Source organism: Bombyx mori, chromosome 15 (genome assembly GCF_030269925.1).
Source record: "Bombyx mori chromosome 15, ASM3026992v2".
NCBI classification, from domain to species: Eukaryota; Metazoa; Arthropoda; class Insecta; order Lepidoptera; family Bombycidae; genus Bombyx; species Bombyx mori.
Genome location: NC_085121.1, coordinates 2,243,507 through 2,270,275, shown reverse-complemented (window position 1 = coordinate 2,270,275; position 26,769 = coordinate 2,243,507). Strand labels below are relative to the sequence as shown.

The 26,769-nt window shown below is 39.0% G+C and overlaps 1 protein-coding gene and 1 non-coding gene across 2 annotated transcripts in view; both read right to left on the bottom strand.

Moving 5' to 3' along the window:
• Positions 1-6,220, bottom strand: part of LOC101744706 (tenascin) — a 36,117-nt gene extending 29,897 nt beyond the window's left edge. The window contains exon 1 of the mRNA XM_038015963.2: positions 5,981-6,220. The gene's annotated coding sequence lies outside the window, so the exon portion shown is untranslated. The remainder of the gene's footprint in view (positions 1-5,980) is intronic.
• Positions 6,221-18,086: 11,866 nt separating this feature from the next.
• Positions 18,087-18,159, bottom strand: TRNAR-UCU (transfer RNA arginine (anticodon UCU)). The gene has a single exon. It is a non-coding gene; the product is annotated as a tRNA-Arg (tRNA).
• Between the last annotated feature and the right edge of the window lie 8,610 nt (positions 18,160-26,769).

Genomic DNA, 26,769 nt, shown 5'->3' with positions numbered 1-26,769 from the left:
GTTGACAATTATGAGTATCTGAACGAGAGTATGTCAATGACTTTTTGTTTGCGAACTTGGAACACCCCATATATACATGGTTCAAGTTAAGTGCATGGTATATACATGGTACAATCATTCTCGTTGTGCGTTTAGGGATCGCATTGTACATATGGTCTATATACCGCTATTTTGCTTAATTCTAGTGTGACACAGTCATCGGGCCCAATTTGCAGGATATTTATCGAAATTACTCATATCTATGTGTGATATGTACGGACTTGAGAATCCATTGGGTGGGAGTTTAGCCCACGTGCCTATTTAAGGCAATAGAGAATGCTGATGCGCTGATGATAGTCTGTTCCGAGCCTGTACGAGTAGTACCACCGTCTTAAGGTCCAGCGGGGTATTCCGAGGCATATGTGGCATAACCTGGGACAGTCTGACGAACTGTCGTCTCGACGACCCTGTAAGTCAGGCGTTGAAAAGAGCTGTGCGTCTGGTTGTAGACGCCTGTCTAACTTGGTCTGTCTCAGGTGGGATAGAGCATCAGGCGATTTAGAAGGTGGTAGGTTTTAACGTCTTCAGTCTTGGCCTTTAGCATCTTCGGCTAAGAAGTCCCACACAGCGCGCATCCCAAGGCACGGGAACCTTTTTTTTTTTTTTTTTTTAATTGCTTAGATGGATGGACGAGCTCACAGCCCACCTGGTGTTAAGTGGTTACTGGAGCCCATAGACATCTACAACGTAAATGCGCCACCCATCTCGAGATATAAGTTCTAAGGTCTCTACCCGTGCGGACTCACAAGAGGTCCTCCTACCACCAGTGATTACACAAATTACAATTTTGCGGGTTTGGTTTTTATTACACGATTTTATTCCTTCACCGTGGAAGTCAATCGTGAACAAACCTTGTAGGTAGCTCGAAAAAAAGGTACCACCATTCTGCCGATTTCTGCCGCGAAACAATAATGCGTTCCGATTGAAATGGCAACCGTGGTATTATAGAACTCACGCCTAGAACTTATGTGTCAAGTTGAGTGGCAGTGTTTACGTTATTGACGTCTATATGTGTTCTGTTTACCACTTAATAACATGTGGACCATGAGCTCGTGTACCGATTGAGTAATAATTAACAAAAAACAAAGTCATTTTCATAAGAAACGCTTTTACTAAATGAGCATTTAGTAAAGGAATATTAAAGTATAATACTGTTACCTTTGTTACGCGCTGGAGTTCCGGATAAATAGAATCAACACTTAGAACACTTTAAACACTTTAAAATTCTCTATTCGCTTCTTCCGCTTCGCTTCAGGTGATCCATTCGCTGTTTCGCTTCGAGTAGTTCTGATTACTGACTGTATGCCATTTCTGCAACGCTTTTGTAGTCGAGACGAAATCCCTAGAATCGTCGAGAATATTCCACAAAAGTCGAGTGTTGTGTGTTTCCGCTATCTGGCAATAGATGGCGTTGTACTTCTCGAACGTTCTAGATGCTACTAGATTCTTCGATATTTGTTCGACTATTCGGCGACAGATGGTGTTACTCTTACCGGCGTAACAATACATTTTAATATTCTGATATTTAGCCACGCGGCGCGGCATATAGACAAGCTATAACTGATTGTTTGATTGTAAATGCTTTTTTGTCTTTTTCATTTAACTCTGTATGTAAGATTACATTTGCAATGAAACAAAGCTACATAACTAATATGTACATATCTCAAGCGTACTTGAAGATTTTAACCTGAATATAACGGTACATTAACTTCCTTAATTTTCGTAAGAATGCTCTGGTTTTTTTTTATAAACTACGAATAACAATCTGGTATACATATAGGTACATTGCACATTTTCCCGAACTCATAAATCCAATGAATATATTATTTCATTCATACTTTTATTAATATTATAAATGTGAAAGTCTGGAGAGTGACATTGGCTACCTTTCATTCCATAAAAATCCCATTCCCACCGGAAGCTGTTTTATTATCGTTAGTAGAATTACGCGATCACTATTCATTGACCAAGTGGGCGAAGCCGCGGGTAACTGCTAGTGAATAAATAAATTTTAAACATAAATTGTTTACTTCTAAATTTACATTTAAAATGCAATGCTATAAGTCACTGCTCACTATTGGAGGAAGACATTGTCGATTTCGACTTATGTATATAATATATAGGTATGTAGAGTCAGATCTGCATTGGTTGGTCCTTTTCGTGTTTTCCTTTCAAGGTATCAAGAAAGTGACAGAAATCAAATTTTTTTATAGCACTTGTAGGCAGACGAGCATACGGCCCGCCTAATGTTAAATGGTTACCATCGTGAACCACAGCAACGCCAGGGGCAAAGCCGTGGCCTACCGTTTTATACTCTCCACAAGCCTCTTTGAGGAAGAACGTGGCTTATATTTGTGTTAAAGTTCTATGAAGTGCTTTTTTTTTTCTTTTCACGGATTGCGGCAACATTATACACGTGTTATTTAACACCGTCGTAATAACATTCGACGTGGACACGCGAATATCGAATTGCTCCGCCAAACGACGGCACCGTGAAGAATTTTTAGAAAGTAAAAATCTTCGTAAAGTTTTGGAATAAAATACCTAAAATATATGCATATGTTACGTTACGTAGAAAGTTTATATGTGTTTCGTGATTATTATTGTCGGTGTACAATTTCGGGGGACAGCGTGGTATGGATATGTGATGCGTAGAGAGAAGATGCATGTGACTAGGAGATGTATGGAAATGGATGTATTACTGGTGGTAGAATCTCTTGTGAGTCCGCGCGGGTGGGTACCACCACCCTGCCTATTTCTGCCGTAAAACAGTAATGCGTTTCGGTTTGAAGGGTGGGGCAGCCGTTGTAACTATACTTGAGACCTTAGAACTTATATCTCAAGGCGGGTGGCGCATTTGCGTGATGGGTAGGGCTATGGGCTCCAGTAACCACTTAACACCACGTGGGCTGTGAGCTCGTCTACCCACCTAAACAATAAAAAAAATTTAAAGAAATGGTAGTATAAGGTAGAGGGGGAAGAGGTCGACTGAAGAAGACATGGATGGAGTGTGTGAATGACGATATGAGAAAGAAAGAGTTGTGAGTGTTGAGATGACGGCTGATAAAAGAGAATGGAAAAGAAAAATTTGCTGTGCCGACCCCACCTAGTGGGATAAGGTGGAGGAAAAGAAAAGAGATGAATTCTGAATTCTGTTTAGTAAGTAAGACTTAAATTGCCTTTGTCTCATCGATCGGATTCACTAATTTAATTCGATAATATTGAACTCTTAACACTCCCAACGTCCAGAACTTGGGCGATAAAAAAAAATTTGGATATTGGAACAGCAAAACTTAAAATACAATATAATAGAAAATAAATTACGTAAATAATTTAATACGTGTTTTATTATTTAGCTCACAGTCTTACTAGTTTTACACATGTTATATTATTGACGATAGAACTATTGAGATTAACTTCATATCTGATGGTGATATGTCTATGGGCAATACCGTCTTTACCATAAGGGCACACGGGGCCCGTGCCCAGGGCCCCCATTCTCAGGGGGCCCCGAAAGACCGACAATTTCTCTCACACGCTTATTCTCAAAACATTTTTGTCGGGCACATTACACTTTTTTCACAAATCAGTAATCAGAAGGTATTTACAAGGCATATACTATGCCTATAATAGAAGATTTTGCTCAACAGAAATCCTGAAAGAAACCGTTATCAAAATCGTAACCAAAAACCAGCAGCATTCTAATATCATTAATGACATATTATATCATACTGTATTTGATTACCTACAATAAATGGTCATATTCAGTATTTTTTTTTTATTATAATTCGCTTTTTTACTTTCCAAAAGGGCCTCAAATTCTTGTGTGCCCAAGGGCCCCGTCCTAGTTTAAGACGTCCCTGTCTATGGGCTTCGCTAATATAGTGTCGTAACTAATATCGTGTAGTTCGTGCGCTCGTCTGCTCATGTATATATCAATAAAAATAAAAATACCTACTCTTTCGCATCTGTAAAGTTGGGATATAATTGTGTTATATAAATGTTAACATGATTTCGGATACTTCAATTTGTTGTTACGGCTAAAGCCAATGGAGAATAAACTAATAGTGTTTTACTCAAATATGTCCAAAACAAAACACAAAATGTTCTTGATATTATATACTACTAGCTGACCCGGCAGACTTCGTAGTGCCTCAATCGATAAATAAAAGACCTTATCTTTTACATAGAATAAACTTAAAACAAACAAAAGGAATCCGTCCGACGGGGGACACGTCAAAGGGAAAACAAAATTGTTATTTTTATTTAATTCCGAGAATTTTCATATTTTTATACCTTTTAAACCTTCTCTGGACTTCCACAAATAATTCAAGACCAAAATTAGCCAAATCGGTCAAGCCGTTTTCATGTTATGTCGTGACAACGGAAAACGGGTTTCATTTTTATATATATAGATAGGTATGTTATACTCGACTTTGTTTGTTAGGCTTGCGCATTTTGCATACACGTTATCATGCATTTTTTTCCTACCTATGCCGATAGCCTTGAGAGGCTATTTCAGCTTCTCCTTGGGTGAGCTCACGGGACTCAAACTGGAGTGTTGCTAACACTGGCCCTAGCAAGGGCGATGTTAGATATTAATTAAAAGAATGTTTTAAGTTACAAATATGAAGAGACGAGACACGATCAAAATGTTTCCGAGTACTATTTGATTAAAGACAATAAAATTGATAATAATAATAAAAAACTTTGTAACATAACCTTATTAAAAGACAAACATAGCTAAAGCTATAACAAAACCTATTTCTATGCAGTGGTTTGTATAATAACAACAGTGATGTTTTTGATTCACAACATGAATGATTATTATATTATTGAATGACAAGTGAGTCATAGTATGACTATGACTATTTTACGGAATGGGTGCATAGATAAATTATTTTACATTATAAATTATAAACACTGTTTAATCTCCAATTAAATTTATAAATATTACTTTATTGAGTGTCCTTAATATGTAAGCCGAGTAAATTATTAGTTATAAATGTATAATGTATTATTTTATTTACATTAAAATAAAGCTTAGCCTAGTAAAACTATAAGCACAAACTGAGTTGCTCTATAAAGAGAAACAACATTTAAAGCTATTGCTTCACCAGTTTTTGTGTTTTTTATATTTTGTAATTCAAAAATGTTTTTATATTTCTTATGTTCCTTCTTCTAATGTTTCAATATTGAAATTAACATTTACGTCACCTGTATAACATAACCTCTTTATGTCATAAATCATATGGAGGTTACAAATGTGTAAAAATTATAATAATGTGCATGTGTTTATTGGTGGCGTTTCACGAGCCTGCACGGGTTAGCACCGCCATCCTATCTGCATCTGCCGTTTAGCAGTCATACGTTACAACTGTCCAAGGTCAAAAGGTCGTTTATTGATATATTAGAATTGGTGCTTCGACTTCATGTATAAAGATTCACGGCGATTCAATTTGTAGGATAGTAAATCCTTCAGATTATGTTTGGATGGATATTTACTGATGAAATAAGTCTTTTGCACTAATCCTCTGTCAGTCAGTCAGTAGGCAGTGGTTTGGATGTTCTCCTAATTGAATTGAGAGCCGTGAGTGATGATAACTATTTACCATCAGGAACGCCATCTACTCGTCTGACGTTGAAAGCGATAAAAAATTAAGTTTGAAAGTATAAGTCATTTCAAAAATGGCTTAGCTTAAAAAAAATCGTATTATAACAAAGCATATTCAGCAATTTGTATTTGCCTACAAAATTTTATGTCAAAATGTATTTTTACTATTTCTTAGTTTATAAATGGACACGTTATCTTTTTAATATAATTTTTTTGTACATTTACCAAACTAGTGTCGCTTTAACTTGTACAACAAGTATTGAAAATCGTTATTAATACACAACGTTAATTTAAACATTTCTCATAAAAAAACAATCGAAGACATACCTGGAAACAAAACGAATGCAATCCGAAAAAGAAAAAAAACAAAGAACTCGATAACAACACACCTCACTAAGTCCATTCACTATGTGCAAAATAACAAATAATGATAAAGATTTTTTATCTATGAATGTACTCGCTCATAGTGATTGCGAGAATCACTAAACTCGAGTCGAAATATTATATCCGATTCGTTCACTCAGCACGCGCGTCCATCTCTTAACGTGGTTACTATTGTACTGATTTAACTGAACGAAAATGAACGAATTATTAATCGATTTGTTTGTAGCTGTCAATTTTTGGAGGGAAATCGCGGTGGTACATACCTATCTCAATTGTTTGATATTTCTGAAACTAAAATAAAATTAACTTATCTTGGTAGAATAAATTCGTTAATTAAAATGGAAATTCTAATTACTTATTAGTAATAAAATAAGAAGATTAAAGTCATTTGTATTTGAACGCTAGTAATTATTTATACACCTTGTTAACTTGTGTGTAAATGATGTTTTTGTTCATACGAAATAGGCTATATTTTTTAATGATTATGCGTCTAAAACACCTATTTATCAATGCTATTACTCTCTCTACGGTCAGTCTTTCATATTTTAGGATCGCGGTTATAATCAAAAGATCCACATTTTGATTAAAATCATCTGACTATACGCGTCTCTAGCCCACTTAGACCCCGTGTGCAATAATTACCCTAGCATCTCCAGTAAGCGCGCCGTCAAAATGGTAAAGATACCAATGTAACAGATTCATTGAAAGTGGCTAGGCACGCGCCCTCTAACAACGCTGCACCCATAAGCAAAGCTGCCTCTGCATCTGGGCGAGGAGAGTTCTGGAACTCTTCGTAGTACTTCGTAGTACATATTCGAAATAGCAATAGGTGGGTGGCGCATTTACGTTGTAGATGTCTATGGGCTCCAGTAACCACTTAACACCAGGTGAGCTGTGAGCTCGTCCACCCATCTAAGCAATAAAAAAAATTAAAAAAATATGCCATTTTTTTCCTATACCTATGATAGCCTTGAGAGGCTATTTCAGCTCCTCCTTGACGTGTAGGTGAGCTCACGGGGCTCTAGCCGGAGTGTTGCTAACACTGGCCCTAGCAAGAGCAGTGCTTCGCGGAATCTACCACCGGACCGGAAACGCGATCCACTGAAAAGATCCGGCGAGAAAATCAGTGGGCTGTGTCTATGGGTTAATTAATTTACTTGTCGAGCCCTTCGTCGCAAGCGACGGGCCCGGCAAGGACGGCCAAAATTGGGTACCAACAAATAAATATTATATAATACCATAAAATACCGAAAATAAATCCGATTTATATTGTGAGTTCCGAAATAATTATATCTTGGATCATAACGTTTTCAGATTATCATAATAGGAATGTGCCGTGAAGTGGTCGAAAAATGTTTACGAATCGTTTTTTTTTTTTTTTTTTTTTTTTTTTTTTTTTTTTTCCTACCTATGCTGATAGCCCTAGCGGCTATGTCAGCGTAACCCTAACTTTAGTAGGTGAGCTCACGGGGCTCAAACCTGGTGACGTTGCTAACACGAACCCTAGCAAGAGCCGTGCTTCGCAGAATCTAATCGGATCGGAAACGCGACCCACTGAGAAGATCCGGCGAGAAACTCAGTGGGCTGTGTCTGAGACTTAATTTACTCGTCGAGCCCTTCGTCGCAAGCGACGGGTTCGACGAGAACGGTGACCGGTGCTTGAAGTACCTAAAAGCACCGTTAGTGGATCGGGAGGATCCGAGATGACGTGTTTTGGGCGACGTCGACTGCTTTCCATTCTGTCCGCAGGATCGGGAATGTAGTTACCGACGGCCACGATGAGAGGGTTCTCGTGTCGTGCCGCTTTATCGAAGTGGCGCATGGACGCCGACTGAAGATACTTACTGATGGACTCTAAGTCCAGGTCGTCATGGAGGTCGACGTTCCTGACGAACCACGGGGCTCCGACGGCTATCCTGCAAAAACGGGATTGAATAATTTGAAATGATTTTAAGTGTATGCGGGCCGCGTGAGCGAACACTACACTTGCATAGGTCATGACGGGGCGTATGCAAGTTTTGTAGAGTGTCACCTTATTTCTAAGGGACATTTTACTTCTCCTACATATCATCGGGTAGAGACGTCCTAGAATGAAGGCGGCACGGTCGCGTACCGTCTTGATGTGGGGGCGGAATGTCATCCTACTGTCGAGGGTGACGCCTAAATATTTGACCTTCGGGGCCCACGGTATGGGCTAGTCGAACATCGTGATTGGGCGAATGGCGGGGGCGGAGGTGTTGACGCGCCTAGTCGGGAGGGGGATGCTCAGCGTGGTGTTCGGAGGGCGACCCCTTTTGAAGAGCACCGCTGTGCTTTTCGTGGGGTTGATGTCGATGCGCCACTTCCGGAACCACTGTCCCATGGTGGTAGCTGCGGTCTGAAGTCGTCGATGAAGCAACGCCTTCTTCCTACACGAGTAGTAGATGGCGGTGTCATCGGCGAAGAGCGCCAGATGGGTCTCCGGAGACCGGGGTATATCATTGATATACAAACTAAATAGTAACGGGGAGAGGGCGGAGCCTTGCGGGACTCCGGCTGTGACGTGACGGGGCCGGGAACGCGTTCCCTCGACTCGATATCGGAACGAACGGTTCGACAAGTAGTCTCGTATGATGAGCACGAGTCTGTCTGGCACTCCCATGTTATACAGTTTGTATATCAAACCGTTGTGCCAGACTTTGTCGAACGCCTTCGCTATATCGAAGAAGAGGGCTCCTGTCGGAATGGACGAATCGTTTAAGTTAACTAAATAATAAATTTATTTTATTGAATTCTAACGAGCGATCGTAGAGACCGCGACTCGATATCGCGGTGAAGTTTATTTCATTAGAAACGTTGATAAGGAAAATCGATTAGGGAATTATCGATGCTACGCTCGTGGTAAGACGAAGAATATTTTTATCAATAATAGTTTGATCGTTCAGTACACCTAATCATATTATAATCGGTACGATAGGAAGTCACGCGTCCTCGGAAATAATTTCCAACATTATTTACTAAGTGACAATCAATACAATCTGTTCTTTCCAAACCACTTCAAATAAAAAATGATGAGATATGTAGAATTCTCAAAGCGTATGTTGTATCATCCTTGTTTTTATTTTTATTTTTGGTGTTAGGTGGTTACCGGAGCCCATAGACATCTACAACGTAAATGTCGCCACCCGCCTTGAGATATGAGTTTTAAGGTCTCAGTATAGTTACAACGGCTGCCTCACCCTTCAAACCGAAACGAATTACTGCTTCACGGCAAAAATAGGTAGGGTGCTCATACCTACCCGTGCGGACTCACAAAAGGTCCTAGCACCACCAGTAATTACGCAACTTATAACTTTGTAAGTTTGATTTTTATTGCACGATGTTATTCCTTCACCGTGGAAGTCTTTTTTATTTATTTTTTATTGCTTATATGTGTGGACGAGCTCCTAGCCCACCTGGTGTTAAGTGGTTACTGGAGCCCATAGACATCTACAACGTAAATACGCCACACATCTTGAGATATGAGTTCTAAGGTCTCAGTATAGTTACAACGGCTGCCTCACCCTTCAAACCGAAACGGATTACTGCTTCACGGCAAAAATAGGTAGGGCGGCGGTACCCATCCGTACGGACTCACAAGAGGTCCTAGCACCGTCAGTAATTACGCAAGTTATAATTATGTAGGTTTCATTTTTATTGCACGATGTTATTCCTTCACGGTGGAAGTCTATCGTGAACGTAGTGATCTTGACTTATTGCAGAGTGTGTCGTATACTGTTTTTGCGCCAAACAGTTCAAGTAAAATGATGAATTAGTGTTTAAATCAACTTGATTTTACTAAGACTGTTACTAAGAATAGTTGAAAACCGCTCGCTAATTGCGATGGGCTGGCACGTCTTAAAAAAATTCAAGAACCCAAACTAGGGTTACGTGCCGTGTGCGTTAAGTTTTAATGATCATTGTTTATTTCCACAGTTAGTCTAAGGGGATTTTTTAGCTACGCACGGACCCGATGCGGATTCTCTCAAGCTCTCACAACCTGAGCGAATTTGCTAACACTAGCCCTAACAAGAGCAGTGCGTCGCTGAATCTACCACCGGATCGGAAACGCCACCCACTGAGAAGCTTCAGCGAAAAACGAAATGGACTGTGTCTATGGGCTAGTTCGCTGGTTAGGTCAGTGTATATGCTTTAAGTCGATCTGTTTTTATTCTTAATACGTATTATTTGGTTACATAAAAGTAATCGAAAGTCGACATTCGAGCTCCGTTGACTTGTGTGGTCGTTGTTCCGGGGAAAAAACCGCTCACCGCTTCCTTTTGTCGACATCAAGATGTAACACTTGCAATCATTACTAAATTACCTACTGTACTGCCCAACACAGTCCTGTTTTAAAATTCAAAAATCTCAGTATTTGAAAGTTGATTTTGTTATGCATTTACCCTCTATGCGGATGAGGTAAAGCTAAAACTTTTAGAAGTGAAACTTCTTTAGGTGTGTTGAAAGTAAAATTGAACTCGGAACAGATTCATTATGGTTAGAGAGAAAATATACAATTTAGGAAGAACGAGTGTGAGAAAATGGACAGAGCGTCTAGCGAAACACTCGACCGTGGAGAGAGGGAAATGACAAAGCGAGCTAGGTCGTTTCTCTTATACACAGCTATTACAAAAGAAATTTGATTTAAGAATGAAAAATGAAGAAAACTACAATACTACACACGTGTCAGAAGTTTTACTTCTTCCACGGGCACCAAGTTGCACGCGCACCATTTTTACTGGTAGGCGTCTTATATGAAGCAGTAATGCGTTTCGGTTTGACGGATGGTGCAGTCATTGTACTGAGACTTAGAACTGATGTCTCAAGGTGGGTGGCAGTTTTTACGTTGTTGATGTCTATGGGCTCTAATGACTACTTAACACCGGATGGGCCGTGATCTCATCTACCTATCTTAGCAATAAAAATAAAAAAAACCTAAATGTGGACAAAAATATTATGCCAGTAATTGGCTTTTGAAGTATATTCGGAGCCTAAACCTCTTACCAGCCAGCGTTTTATGTTGAGCCCCAACAATATCTTAATCTTCAAGGTCAGCATCAAAGAAGGTGGTTCAACTAAAACGCCACACGCTATATTCGATTTCTCTGGTGTCAAGCCTTAGTTTTTAATTACGTCCTGCACTTTTATGTTATCTTATAGTTTTATTTACGTCCTAAAATTGATATTGGATCACAATGTTTTCTTTTTCGTGTATATGTTACATTAAACACTACAATATATGCTTTGACAGTGTGGTGTCAGCTTAGAACAAAACTCTCTCTTCTCTCTTCGTTAAAAGCTGCCAGAGTTCGCCAGGGTTTTGCGTAGTCAAGCCGCGCTTCTTGGTGGTAAAGAGTATTGTATATTGGCAAGTGTATATATATTCAACTGCTCGGCTTATTTCTGTCGCGAAATAATATAACTTTAGTAACAATACTCGAAATTAAACCGTAAAAATAGCTTTAATTATAATTTAGGAACGTTTGGTAAAGCTGCTTTCAGACTACGCTATACTATAGTGCCATATATGTAGTATAGCAGCGTATACTAAGCCAATAATATATAGTACATTACAGTGTGAACGTGTCCATAGCAATGTATGGTGCGCGATATTGTTGTGCTGTGAGCTATATACTATATCTATACTAATATATAAATCTAAAGTGATTTTTACGGATGTTCCGTTATAACTACTGAACCATGCATCCGTTTGACTTGAAACTTGGTATCCATGTAGAAAACACATGTACTTAATGGGTAGGCTAATATTTATATGAGTGTTGGACTCCCTAATAATAATGACAATAATGATAATGATAATTTTAAATGCCCAACGAAGCGGGCGAGTACGGCTTGTGCTATTATAATTATAGCATAGTCGGCTACACAGTTGTACCAATCAGCACGGCAACAAATAATATTGTAATTGCAATTTATTGAATGTGTGTCGTTTTCTAGATGGATGAGCGGACGCAGTAACCCGCAACGGCTGCATTGACCTTAAACACTACATACCGACAGCTTCCTCGTTTTCACTGCGGACCTGCTTCTACAAAAATACTGGTCGTTCGAAAACTGGTCCGGTATTAATTATACACAAATAGACAGTGTCACGCTCACAGTCATCGGGTTTTTGGGTCTAGATTTCGTTGTTAGTTTTAGAAGATAACTTTGCGTGTTTTTTTTTCGGAGTATCATTGAATGTTCCTGGTATCTTTTTTTTCTATTATTGTATTAAAAGGGTGACAATCTCAAAAGATTTCTCATCACCGGTAAAGTGGAAGGAAAGAGACCTAGGGGGTGTAGTCTCATGCGCTGGTCCGATCAGATTAAGACTTTGGAATCCACCATCAATGTCGCTATCCACTGCGCGGAAGACAGGAGTGAATCGAAGAACATAGTCCTAACAGAAGTGCCCCGTAAAGGTCACGACCCTCAGCACTAAGGAATACGACGCACGGAGGAGGAGGATTGTATTTATTAACGCATTCAATGCCGAACACACGGCGCCGTGGAGGATCGTGGGTCCGGACTAACGGCGCCGTGGTGCGTGCATTGATCAATATACCTAGTATATATATTAGGTATACAATATACCTAATTTATTTCAACAAAAGCGTGTACCCAGTTAAATAACGTTAGCAATACATAATCAAAATTTCAGCTTTAGAAACCCAGCGAACAATTTCAGGAGAAATCAATTTATATATTATGTACCTAGTCAGGTCATAAGTATTGTCACACAGTAAAAACTTTTCTTTTAGAATGCTGGCCACAAAAAAGTTTATTGAATTCGAATTTCGAATTGTTCATGAAAATAAAAATGTATACTTTTAGAATTTTTACTCATTTTTAAATATGGAGTGGACGCTTAAAGAAGACCGTGTTGCAGTTATTGCGTTGCATCGTTGCGGTTACGCGCCAATTCAAATTTTTAACATACTGAAAATTTTGAATACATATAACCAAAAGATTCGTTTATCGTACCATCAAACGATACAATGAAGACTCTAGTGTAGATGACAGGTCAAGAAGTGGTCGCCCTCGGTCTGTTAGGACTCCAGCAGTGATAAAAGCTGTGAAGGCGCGAATTCAAAGAAATCCCAAACGTAAGCAGAAACTGTTGGCCCTTCAGATGGGGTTAAGCAGAACCACGGTGAAAAAGTTGTTAAATGAAGACTTAGGGCTTCGGGCATATCGAAGAAAAACAGGACATCGTTTGAATGCTCGTCTAATGGACCTGAGACTGAAGAGATGCCGCGCTTTGTTGAAGCGGTACGCGGGAAAAAAATATCGGGAAATTCTTTTATCGGATGAAAAAAATTTTACCGTAGAAGAGAGCTACAACAAACAAAATGATAAGGTGTACGCACACAATAGTGAAGAAGCGAGCAACCGTATTCCGCGTGTCCAACGAGGTCATTTTCCATCCTCGCTCATGGTATGGTTGGGAGTTTCTTATTGGGGCTTAACAGAGGTACATTTTTGTGAGAAAGGTGTAAAAACTAATGCAGTTGTGTATCAAAATACAGTCCAGAACCTGTTTCTCGTACCATGTTCAATAACAGGCACTGGGTATTCCAATAAGATTCGGTGCCAGCTCATAGAGCGAAGAGCACACAAGACTGGCTGGCGGCGCGTGAAATCGACTTCATCCGGCACGAAGACTGGCCCTCCTCCAGTCCAGATTTGAATCCGTTAGATTACAAGATATGGCAACACTTGGAGGAAAAGGCGTGCTCAAAGCCTGATCCCAATTAGGAGTCACTCAAGATATCTTTGATTAAGGCAGCCGCCGATATTGACATGGACCTCGTTCGTGCTGCGATAGACGACTGGCCGCGCAGATTGAAGGCCTGTATTCAAAATCACGGAGGTCATTTTGAATAAACTTTAATGTCATAAGAATCTATGTTTTGTTAAGTTCATTTTGGTATATGAATGGTTACATAATGAATAAACTTGTTTCAATTATTTTACATTAAACATGTGACAGAATTTATGACCTGACTAGGTATTTAGATGAATAGCGCGAACCCTAATCTAACACTTGATCTTATAAGATCGCTACTTTACACATATGTCCATATGCGTCACATAATGTTATCAACACAACGGTGGAAACGGTACATACTGCTGCTTAGAAAAAACATAACAATATAACAAAAAAAACATAACAATGCATAACAAAAACACAAGCCCCGGCACCGTGTGTTCGTTTCCCAAATCCAACACGGCGCCGTGTGGTTGGCATTAAATCACATAATAAATAACAAATCAAGATAATTTAACATAAATCAATTCACACAGCAGAACAAATCTTCCAATGCGCTTGAAAGAGGCATAGTTGGCAAGATACTGGCTATGTTACTTCGTTGGAGAGTCAGACTCACTCTCTGTGCAAAGTACCAGCCAGCCTTAGCATCACGTGTAGCCTCCTTCAAGCGTTTGGAGCTTTCTGATAAAAAAATCTTTGCTTCACGGCGCCAAGGCCCCATCGTCTCAACCATAGTATATAAATACTCCTATACAATACGCCTAGTATCTTAAATTGAAAATACCAATTTCTTATTAAGGTTAAACCAAATTTAAAGCCGAAATTAAGGTCACACAATTTCCCTCTGTAAGAACCTCCCTTATTTCCCGAAATTATAATTTCTATAAGTTCGAAAGTGTTTTGTTATTAGGAGAAAATGATTCGAACTAATTCTAAAAACCGTCCTTATGACGCCGCTAGCCCAAGCTCTCTACTTAAGGTAACACTTTTTTGTGGCCACAAGTGTTCATATTATCTATAATTCATTTTTTAATAGTGTAATCATTGTATGTACTGAGGCTTGGGGACGCATATATCCAACAGTGGACAACTGTGGGCTGTAAGATAGACAGATAGATACACCATTGCATATTCGGTGATAACAGTTGTTTGTAAGGTTGAGATAAAAAAAATCTGTCATAGCATTTTTTTTTTTTTATTGCTTAGATGTATGGACGAGCTCACAGCCCACCTGGTTTTAAGTGGTTACTGGAGCCCATATACATCTACAATGTAAAAGCGCCACACACCTTGAGATATAGTTCTAAGGTCTCAGTATAGTCACAACGGCTGCCCCACCCTTCAAACCGAAACGTATTACTGCTTCACGGCAGAAATAGGCGGGGCGGTGGTACCTACCCGTGCGGACTCACAAGAGGTCCTACCATCAGTAAATGCAGCATCAATAACAAAAAAAAATACGTGTGTATTTCACATTCATTTTAATGATACATCGTAAAATACCATTATAATATTTTACTAGTTAAAATAAAAACATCTAAAATATTGAAGTCGTCGTGGCCTAAAGGATAAAACGTCCGGTGCATTCGTATGTGTGCGATGCACCGGTGATCGAATCCCGCAGGCGGGTACCAATTTTTCTAATGAAATACGTACTCGACAAATGTTCACGATTGACTTCCACGGTGAAGGAGTAACATCGTGTAATAAAAATCAAACCCGCAAAATTATAATTTGCGTAATCACTGGTGGTAGGACCTCTTGGGAGTCCGCACGGGTAGGTACCACCACTCCGCCTATTTCCGCCGTGAAGCAGTAATGCGTTTCGGTTCGAAGGGTGGGGTAGCCGTTGTAACTATACTGAGACCTCAGAACTTATATCTCAAGGTGGGTGGCGCGTTTACATTGTAGATGTCTATGGGCTCCAGTAACCACTTAACATCAGGTGGGCTGTGAGCTCGTTCATCCATCTAAGCAATAAAAAAAAAAAAAAAAAAAAATTCACTGAACCATAGGTAGGTATTCTTTGTCGGAAAGCAAAGCTCTTTTCTCTTTTTTTTCAATAATATAATAAATTCGATAGAAATAAACAATTCCATTGCAATAACTATGCAACACCTTTCGACCCGATGTTGCAACACCCGGGCAAAGGTCGAACCAATAAGACCGACCTTAGTTGTTAGCGTTGCCTTCGTTTTGCATGTACATTGTATAACGTTGTGAATACGAAAAGCATTCGAGATGTTGCTTTATAAGGATAATGGGTTACCTTGCCTTTAAGAACATACAATTACGTAACTGATAGGCATGGAACCGTTCTGTAGTATTTTTCCATTTCAAATAAATCAACTGCCTTCAAATCAAATGCATCTATAATACGTATAAACAATTACTAGAGGATGACCGATCTTTGATCGTTTTTTTTATTTTTATAAATTGTGTTTTTTAGAAATTACATTTAAATACGTATTAAATTATATTATTTGTTATTTTCTTTCAATAAAAAAAATATGTTTAAGTTGATTAACGATAAATTTGATTATTGAAAACACGAATAAAACAACTTTTTCTGAAAATAAATCGTAGCTAATCGTATTTATCGCCCCCGAAATCCTCTGTATACTAAATTTTATGAAAAATCGTTGGAGCCGTTTCCGAGATTCAAATTATATAAATATATATTTATATACAAGAATTGCTCGTTTAAAGATATAAGATAATTTTGATTTTAACAACGAATTATCTTTGACCAAAGCGCTTTCTCTGTGGAGACCCGAAAATGTAACATAACAAAAAAGTGAGTATATCATAACAGCGTTATAATAACAGTCGGGTTCGTTAATACGTATAGGGCCTACACGGTATTCCGATTCGATAAATCAAATTTAATCGTTCAATAGGCAATCGAACAGCGATCAAAATCTATTCTTGTTCAATTCGCCGCCTAAGCGCCGCGCCGCCGTACCCAAAACAATACGCTCGTATTTAGAGTTGTGAACGTATCACCTTTATCCAAATCGATTCAAGGTCAAAGGTTTTTTTTTTTTGTTTCTATTATAATTATTATAAATTCGGTGTTTTTTTCGGCATGTTTGAACAGAATATCGTCGCCTTGAACCGCATTGCACTGTGATGGTTGTTATGAAAAGTTGATTGATCGCGTTCGTAGATAGTTAATAGGAAAATTACTGGTGGTGTGCCTTAAGCACGTCATTACGGATCCTCCCGATCCATTAACGGTGCTTTTAGGTAACACAAGCACCGGTCACAGTCCTCGTCGAACCCGTCGCTAGCGACGAAGGGCCCGACGAGTGAATTAGCCCATAGACACAGCCCACTGAGTTTCTCGTCGGATCTTCTCAGAGGATGTTTTCGATCCGGTGGTAGATTCTGCAAAGCACTGCTCCGACTAGGGCCAGTGTTAGCCACACTCCCGGTTAGAGCCCCGTGAGCTCACCTACTCGTCAAGGAGAAGCTGAAATAGCCTCTCAAGGCTACCAGCATAGGTAGGGGAAAAAAACTGGTGGTGGGATGTGTTGTGCTCTTGTAAGGGCCCCGCCGCGCCGGGAAGCAATGCGGATGGCCAGTTTAAGGAGTGGGGCAACTAAAATAGCAGGAACCCTCTCTGGGCGTGTATTTGGCATTTCTGATCGGACGCACGACCGTCACAATTTTAACGTTATTGGCAATTCAATAAAATAGACTCCAATAGTTATTTAACATCAGGTAAGCAGTCAGATTTTGCATTTAAACCAAATCTAAGTCAACATTTACTTGCATAAGATGCGTGAAAATTTCAAATGCTTATCGCTTTGAAGTTTAAATGTATTTATCTGCCCCCGATCCGAAGCGAGGTAAGCACAGATGGATTGAAATTATCCAGATATGGAAAGTTTGTTTGGTTTTCACAAAGAAAAAAAAAAAAAGAGAAACTTATTTACGTTCATACGGTTGAGTTCGATCGATCACAGAACTGGTAGTGATATTTTTATCGTTCCAATAAATTGGCTCGTTGACCGATTGACCGAATGAGCCAAGAAGCGGTAGTGGTACTTCACTATCAGTGAATTAGTGTTACGAAGATTAAGATTGTAAAAATAGAACATATTATTATAACTAGTTGCTGAGTAATTTTATTTAGTCACAATCGCATTATTAATTGTGTATTCTTTAATTAGTGTACATAGTAAGGAATAAAATGAAAAATTATTAAAATCATATGAGTTTAAAAAAAACAAAAATGGAAATCCATTGCATCCCTGGTGGGGATCGAACCCACGACCTTTGGATTAGAAGTCCAACGCGCTATCCTCTGCGCCACAGGGACGACGACAGATTGACTGAAATTATGGGTAACATTATACTGAGAGCAACATTTAAACTATTTTATCGATTAAATTTGATTTGAGAATTTATAACACAATTATGTTAATTACATCTATATATTAATACGTGAAGCAAAAACTTTGTATCCCTTTATACGAAAATTGCGAGGACGGAGGAGTATGAAATTTTCCACACTTATAGAGAAAGCAGAGAAGAAGTGCACAATGCTAATATTTTTTTTAAATAATGCATAGGAGATACATTAAATCAATAAAGAAAACATTACACCCACTACATACCATGTATTTGACGCACACACGCATGCATACTATTTATTGTCAAACTTTTGTTCTTGACGTCTGTGGTCAAACTGTATTTATTAATATTTTTTTAATATTGTAGCCTTAGCGAAATTTGTGATTATAGAAGTATATGTATAATACAACCATAATAGTGTACAAACTTACAATTCCAATTAATTATAGTCGAATTTCGACTACTGCGGGACCTCTAGTTTAATTAAATATTCATTAATCACCTAAGCGCTTATTAAATTTTTCTATCACGAATTTATTTAAACCGTATTGTAGTAAGTACCTACTATTTGTAATGATTTTTATGGATAGACAATAATCATTTGCGAATTGATGAAGAAGCGCTTTATATTGTCGCTAACCACTAAATCACTAAATAGACGAGTTACTTTTATTATGGCGGTAGCCATCACACATCACAAGATTTCATGATTTGTTTTTCAATCTAGGATTGAGAGGAGTTCTCTGCGGAGTGACAACTTACCATATGTTGGACCATACGCTTGTTTGCCTCCGAAGGTAAAAAAACTCGACCCTACGAAAACTAGGTCGATAATGTGTTAGGTACCTAATTAATTGGTACCTACTAATTAACCTCTACCGTTATACATTGTTTTCTCTAGAATGTTCTAATTTCAGAAGTGGCTAGGGCCTTGCTCTACCTTTAATCGGGGCACGAATTTATACTAATAAAGGACACATTAATTTGTGGAATTTGGTATTTAGCTATTTGTGTTTTGATAAGGTAGCAGTGAATGATAAGCGGAGCGGGGAGCGATTTTTTGTCGTTGTAGATGTTTTTAGTATTTATTCGATTATTTTTTTCACAGTTAAGTTTTTTATTGGCTACTTGTGAGAAATTTACAGTTTACTTGATGGTAGTGGCGGTTACAGCTGCTGGTCAAGTCAACGACGGTTAAAACAAAAACATCCAAATTACATACAGCTTACGAACTAAGACTAGGTCTTCCACCGAACGAAAATTCGAATGACCTCGTCCGGAACTTAATAGCAAGCCAATTTGTATAAGTTGTTAGTGTTATTCAGATTACAATAGCTTTGATGACATAGATAGAGATAGAGATAGATAGAGTTTTAAGATAGTTGTCTATACTAATCGTTATACTAAGTCGTTGTGGCCTAACGGATAAGACGTCCGGTGCATTCGTGTTGAAGCGATGCACCGGTGTTCGAATCCCGCAGGCGGGTACCAATTTTTCTAATGAAATACGTACTCAACAAATGTTCACGATTGACTTCCACGGTGAAGGAATAACATCGTGTAATAAAAATCAAACCCGCAAAATTATAATTTGCGTAATCACTGGTGGTAGGACCTCTTGGGAGTCCGCACGGGTAGGTACCACCACCCCGCCTATTTCCGCCGTGAAGCAGTAATGCGTTTCGGATCGAAGGGTGCGGTAGCCGTTGTAACTATACCTGAGATCTTAGAACTTATATCTCGAGGTGGGTGGCGCATTTACGTTGTAGATGTCTATGGGCTCCAGTAACCACTTAACACCAGGTGGGCTGTGAGCTCGTCCATCCATCTAAGCAATAAAAAAAAAAAATAAAAAAAAAACTAATATTATAAAAAGGAAAGATTTGTTTGTTTGGTTGTATTGAATAGGCTCCGAAACTACTGAACCGATTTGAAAAATTATTTCACTGTTTGGAAGCTACACTTTCCCCGAGTGACATAGGCTATATTCTTTTTTTTTTTTTTTAAATAGGGGTCCTTGCTAAAACTCCAATAATGTAACCCAAGATTATTCAAAACTATTTTTATTATTTTCTTTTTTATTAAGCTGACGCAAATAGAAGGATTTATGTGTGTGCATTATGATTGTGAATTTAGATTTTTTTTTATTAAAAACCCGAGCGAAGCTGGAGCGGGCCGCTAGTATTGGATAAAATAAATTAACAAAAAATATTAAATATGTATTTGTAATTGAATATACGAGTAAATAATAACCTTATTTATCTATTCCGAGGTGAATACCGTCGTTTGCCTTGAGACAAGCAACCATCTTCCCAGATTATCGTATGTCCTACTCTTTGGATCGCAGCATGAATTGGCAAAATTTTGGCATATTTTCGTAGGGACTCACAATGTTTGCCGCTTTGAAAGACGGACAGACTTTAAGAGGCTACCCAACCCACTAAGTTTCTCGGAGGATCTTCTCTGTGGGTCGCGTTTCCGATCCGGTGGTAGATTCTGCGAAGCACTGCTCTTGCTAGGGCCTGTGTTAGCAACACGTCAAAGAAAAGCTGATATAGCCTCTCAAGGCTATCAGCATAGGTAGGCGAAAAAAAAGGAGGCTATTTATTATCTTTCGATCATTTGGCTGTATAAAGGCACTTTTACGCGCCTTCTTCGACCCACAAAACCATACAAATACACGAAGCTCTTGCAGTTCCACGTAGATTACACGCACCAATGTACACAAGTAAAAAGTAGGGCGGTCTAATCAGAACGCAACGTTATCGTTTTGTTATCGTTCGTTAAAAAACGAAGTGTACGAATTAGCGAACGAAATTAGCACGCTTTTTTAGTCGTTATAAAGTATTAAAAGCGACAGAAGTATAGTGGACATTATATAGAGACATAAGTGGAATCGGAATCTTATAATAGTCAGTTAAGTCAGTCAGCTAGTTTTTGTCGTACTTCGATCACAACCCTACTCCTCCCTGCGTCGTATTCCTCAATTAGGGTCGCGACCATCCTTCACTTTCTCTCGCACGATCTTTCTCGTTATTAACTGTGGAATCAAAAGCGGTAAGAGTCTGGTTTGGACCAACGTAACCAACCTTAGATATCCATAAATGCTGCTACTGAGACATAAAATCATAATATAACAGTATAACGGCTGCCTCATTCTTCAAACTGGAACGCTGGACTGTTTCGCGGCAGAAATAGGAGCACGTACGTGCTATTTCTACCGTGACACAAACTAGTTTTTAAAGAGCTTTGTACTTAGTTTTTGACGTAATATAACGCATAGGCGGTGGTATTGTGATATCTATGGAGTTCAGTAATCGCATATCTTCCGGCAGCTAGTCGACCCTTATGCGTTTGTAGGCAGGAGGATAACACAATTGCAATAACAACAATGAAATACGAGTATCGATATCCCCGTGTTCCAACGAATACCATTTTTGTTGTGTTTGAAAATTTATTAGTCTCCAGCTGAGAATATTGTGCTATAGATATGTATGAAGTGTTTTAACAATAATAATGCCTCGAGGGTCTGAATAGACGCGGTAGATGAGAATACGTTTTGACAGTTTTTTTTTTCTTTTCTTCGAACAATCTATTTGCGGCCTGCCACTAGGTCTTTTCGTTTGTCTTCGTTATTCCAAGAATTATCCAGTAAAATTGAGGAAAAAAGTTTGTTCGTCATAATAGTATTTTGGGAGAACCCGAGGAGTTGATTGTTCTTTTTTTTTGCACATTTTTGCACTTGTTTTTTTGTCCTACTTATGCTGCTCGCCTTGAGAGACTATATCAGCTTCTCCTTGACGTGTAGGTGAGCTCACGGGGCTAAAGCCGGGTGTGTCGATAACACTGGCCCTAGCAAAAGCAGTGCTTCGCAGAATCTACCGCCGGATTGGAAACGCGACCCATTGAGAAGATCCGGCGAGAAACTCAGTTTTGCACTTCCAAAAATATTCTGTCCACCTCGCGTCGCTACCTTCAGTAATATAGATGGCCTCCAATGATAGATGAATTTCTAATTGAGGGTGCTCATTCATCTGTACCTGTACTTGGCGTCAGCCCATAATTAGACTGCGGCTCTTGGTCTTCTGCCATTTATCTTCCAAGTAACCATGCTGTCTTGTCTGCCGTCTTTTCGAGCGAAGTGATAAAAAAACATCGGGATTCTTTGTAGGTATGTGGTTGAAAGAATTTCTTTATATTGTGCTGTGTGTATATTCACAGACATAATACCGACAAATACTGAAACTATAATCATATATTACTTTCTTTGTAGCAATACAGCATTCTGCACACTAGCTCCTAGCCTGCACAACACCTGTAACACAACCAGAACGAATATTACCTTAACTCAATTACTGCGATCCGCAGATTATTCACAAATTAATATAACATCAAAATCATAACTATAACTTATCTAAAAAACATTCATTAGTCAGTCAGTCAGTCATTAGATAACTATTTTCGGTTTCAAACCTTAAAAATGAATAAATACAACATTTTTCTAATGTGATCATAAAACTCTCAAGCGCGTAGGTAGACGCAACGAGTACCCTTTTTTACAACAAAATATGTACTAGGATTTATTGTAATCTCAACATCGTACAATGACACAAAGCAAAGAACCTATAATTTGTGAGCTTATGTCACTGAAGCGTGGCCTTAGCTGGATTCAATTACATTTTGAATGAAATTTGATCAAAATACATTAGGATTTCGTTCTGAAATAGCCGGGCGGATGGCAGATATAGTTAATGTACTATTTTTGTATCAAGATAAGACACACACACAAGAAGACGATCTGATTTAGATTGTACCGAAAAGAGTTGCCGAGCCTTAGGATGTTTTTATTGGCGTTTAAGCCTTATAGTGTTTCTGCGTAGTTCATCTCGTATCAAATCAGTTTATACCAGAATTGCAAGGAATATAAAGAATGTTCAAAAATTACTTTTTTTATGATAGGAAGATTACTGGTGGCCCGGAGGCCTTTTCAGTTTCACCAGGACAGGTGGGCAAGCAAGCGCTCAGCCTGGAGGGGTGGGATTTGCTAACAACTGCCCGAACGCCTCCGAAGGAGCCCTAACAGCTCAGTAATTATTCTAAGCTCAAGAGCAATTGCTTCGCGAATGAATCTACTACCGGATCGGAATCGCGACCCGCTGAGAAGATCCGGCGAGAAACTCAGCGGGCTGATTCATGGGTTAGGTTGCACGTCGACCGCTTTGTCGAGTTCCACGAGTATGGTTACCGGGGTCCCTAAGCCCGCTCCTAGTGTTAGACCTGAAGACGTCTAACGCAAAGGTTAAAAAATGACATTTCCGTCACCTAACATAAAATAAGCGGGTACGAGGGCGGCACTGAAAATTTCGGGAATTAACGAAGTGACACAACATTACTATTTAAAAATGTATTTATTGCTTTTCGAAGTATTCTTCGCGAAATTTGGCACATTTTTCCATACGATGGAACCAATCATTGAAGCAACCATTCCATTCGGAAGTTGAGGTCTCCAAAATGGCCGTTTTGTAGGCGTCCAAAGCTTCTTCAGGTGATGAAAATCTCTGTCCACGCAATTTATTCTTTATTTTAGGGAAAGTATAGAAATCATTAGGGCTTAGGTCGGGGCTGTACGGCGGATGGTCTAATAATTCTATGTTTTCTTGCTCTAAAAACTCTTTTGTTCTGTGCGCGGTGTGAGAACTCGCATTGTCGTGATGGAGGATGATGCGGCGGTTGCAGTTCTCTTTACGGAGTTCAGAAACGACCTGTGGCAAACAAATGCTAGCATACCATTCTGCATTAACCGTTCTTTGTCCCTCAAGAGGAATAGTCGTAACATGGCCGGTTTTGGAGACAAACGTGGCCACCATTTTTTTTGCAACACTCCGTGAACGAACAATTTTTGTTGGCTTTAACTCATTTTCGAACACCCAAACTCGTGACTGGTTTTTTGTTTCGGGTTCGTACGCGTATATCCAGGATTCGTCACCTGATACAATGTTGTATACAGCATTTGAGGATCCTGCGTGGAATCTTTCGAGAGTTCTGACGCACCAAGTAACGCGAGCCGCTTTTTGCTCTTCACAGAGCGGTATTCATCGGGAAAACAACTTTTTTACACCTAATTGTTCATGCAAGATTATTTGTATTTGACTCATACCAATGTCTAAAGTTGCCTGAATTTCGCGGTATGTCACATGTCGATCTTCCTCAATCAGCTTACGCACAGCATCAACGTTTTCTTGGGTGACTGCAGTTTTTGGACGACCTTGACGGGGATCATCACTGAGCTTGACACGTCCACGTTGAAACTCAGCAAACCAGCGATAAATTGTGGTTTTGGATGGGGTTTCATTACCAAATGCAGAAATCATCCGGTCAACACACTGTTTTTGTGTTAAACCACTTCGAAAGTCATAATAAATCATCGCTCTTGAATTTTCTCGAATCAATCCATTTTCTCAACGACTAAACAAGTTTGACAAAACCTCGTGACAAGACCGAGAATCTTTTTTTAAATAAATAAATGGTATTCGATTTTTAAAACCAAGGAGTTTTCAGTTAAAAAGATTTTAATATGACAGGAACAGTGGAAATATTCCATTCCCGATACTTTTAGTGCAGCCTAGTAGGACACGATAGTAGCGATTGTAGGTCCGAAGTTGAAGCGATTCTTGTGTTTTCCCAAAAACAACAAAAACATTATTTCTTTATAGTTCAGTATATATTTCGGTTCGCGGTAATGTGCCATCAGTATGACTTCGCGACTGAAATAGGCAGAATGATGATGCCTATCTGTGTGAGCTTAACACCTTGAATGCCGTGTAGGTCACCGGTGCCCTACGCGGCGCACTGAAGTAATTTAGTCTTTTTCTGTCTTCGATCTTCTTACTAAGACACTGGAATATCTAGTAAAGTCTGGGAAAGACGAATCGAACGGATAGAATGAATCTATTTCTAAGAGACCTAAATGACCAAAACATACCCTAACAAACAAAATAAGGCAAAATTAGGCAATCCAGGCTCTTAGCAACAGAAAATGACTAAATTACTTCAGTGCGCCGCGTAGGGCACCGGTGACCTACACGGTAGTCAACGTGTTAAAATGCATCAGCATATAGTGTGCAGCTCGCCTAACCTTATATTTGTAACTGCACACACTAAATTAGGACAGTATTGCACGAACAGTTTTCTTTTATTTTGCCTACATCACTCCACAATACAAGGAGATCCTTTGCTACCTTTTTTTTCCTACACTACCTACCCTAATCCGCTATCTATTCTACCCTATTTAATCTACAACGCTCTACATAATCCTCAACTGACTTCAATAGCAAACTGCGAACTAAATAAATAATTCGGTAACATTTTTATGAAACACAACATCAAAGATCAGAACTTAACAAATTACTAAGTTCCAAGGTGAAATGTTGCGGTCACGATTTTTTGGACGACAAGGACAGAGCTATAGGTAATCTTTTGGGTAAGAACGAGTAGGAAACACACACACCTTTCGGCGTATCAATGTTCCCACGGTGTACTTATGATTATTGTGTGTACAAATGTACATACATACTTATAAGGAACAGAGATGAATTTGGAATGTAGAACATGTCAAGTATATTTGGCAGGATTGGTACAATGACATGACAATGATAGTGACAGCGACCTACTCCAGTTCACCTGTCGGTTAGTTATGCGGACAACTAAAACATTCATTTATAGAATAAACCATATCAATTACGCACATATGACGTCACACCTTGTGGTGTATGGCGAGTGTGAACATTACGGTCATCACTTAGCAAACTTTTATCCGATTTGAAAATTAGCGTTAGTTAATTATAAATAGTTTACTAACTCTGCCTAATAAGAAAGTATTTTGAATTATTATTGTCATGTCATTTAGTTTATGCTTTAAGCTTTTCACGATATAAGACGAAATCTTACCTATTTAATTTTTTTTAAATAATAATGTGTTTCGGTTTGAAGGATGGAAGGATAGAACTGAGACTTAGAACTTATGTCTCGAGGTACGTGGCGGTATTTACATTTTTGATGTCTCTGGGCTCCGATAACCACTTAGCAACTCGTGCACTTAGCGGGCCGTGAGCTCGTCCACTATGTAAAAAAACCTAATCAAGTAAGTTAAGACCTGGACTAAACGAAGATCAGTCTTCAGCTCTTGCGAAGGTAGAAAGGCTGTCGTTCGTGCCTAGTTTTTTTCCTACCTATGCTGATAGCTTTGAGAGGCTATATCAGTTTTACCCTAGCGTGTAGGTGAGCTTTCGGGGCTCAAGCCGGAGGTGTTGCTAACACTGGCCCTAGTAAGAGCAGTGCTTCGCAGAATCTACCGTCGGATCGGAAACGCGACCCACTGAGAAGATCCGGCGAGAAACTCAGTGCGCTGTGTCTATGGGTCTGCCTAAATCGTGTTACTATATGACACGGTGATGAGTCTTGGTAAAGGGACCATTCGTAAAGAATGTAATTTTGTTAAGAAACTCATCATTCTTTAAGAATTGGATTTTGATACCCTCAATTTTGGTACATTACGTTGATATGTACTTGATAATAA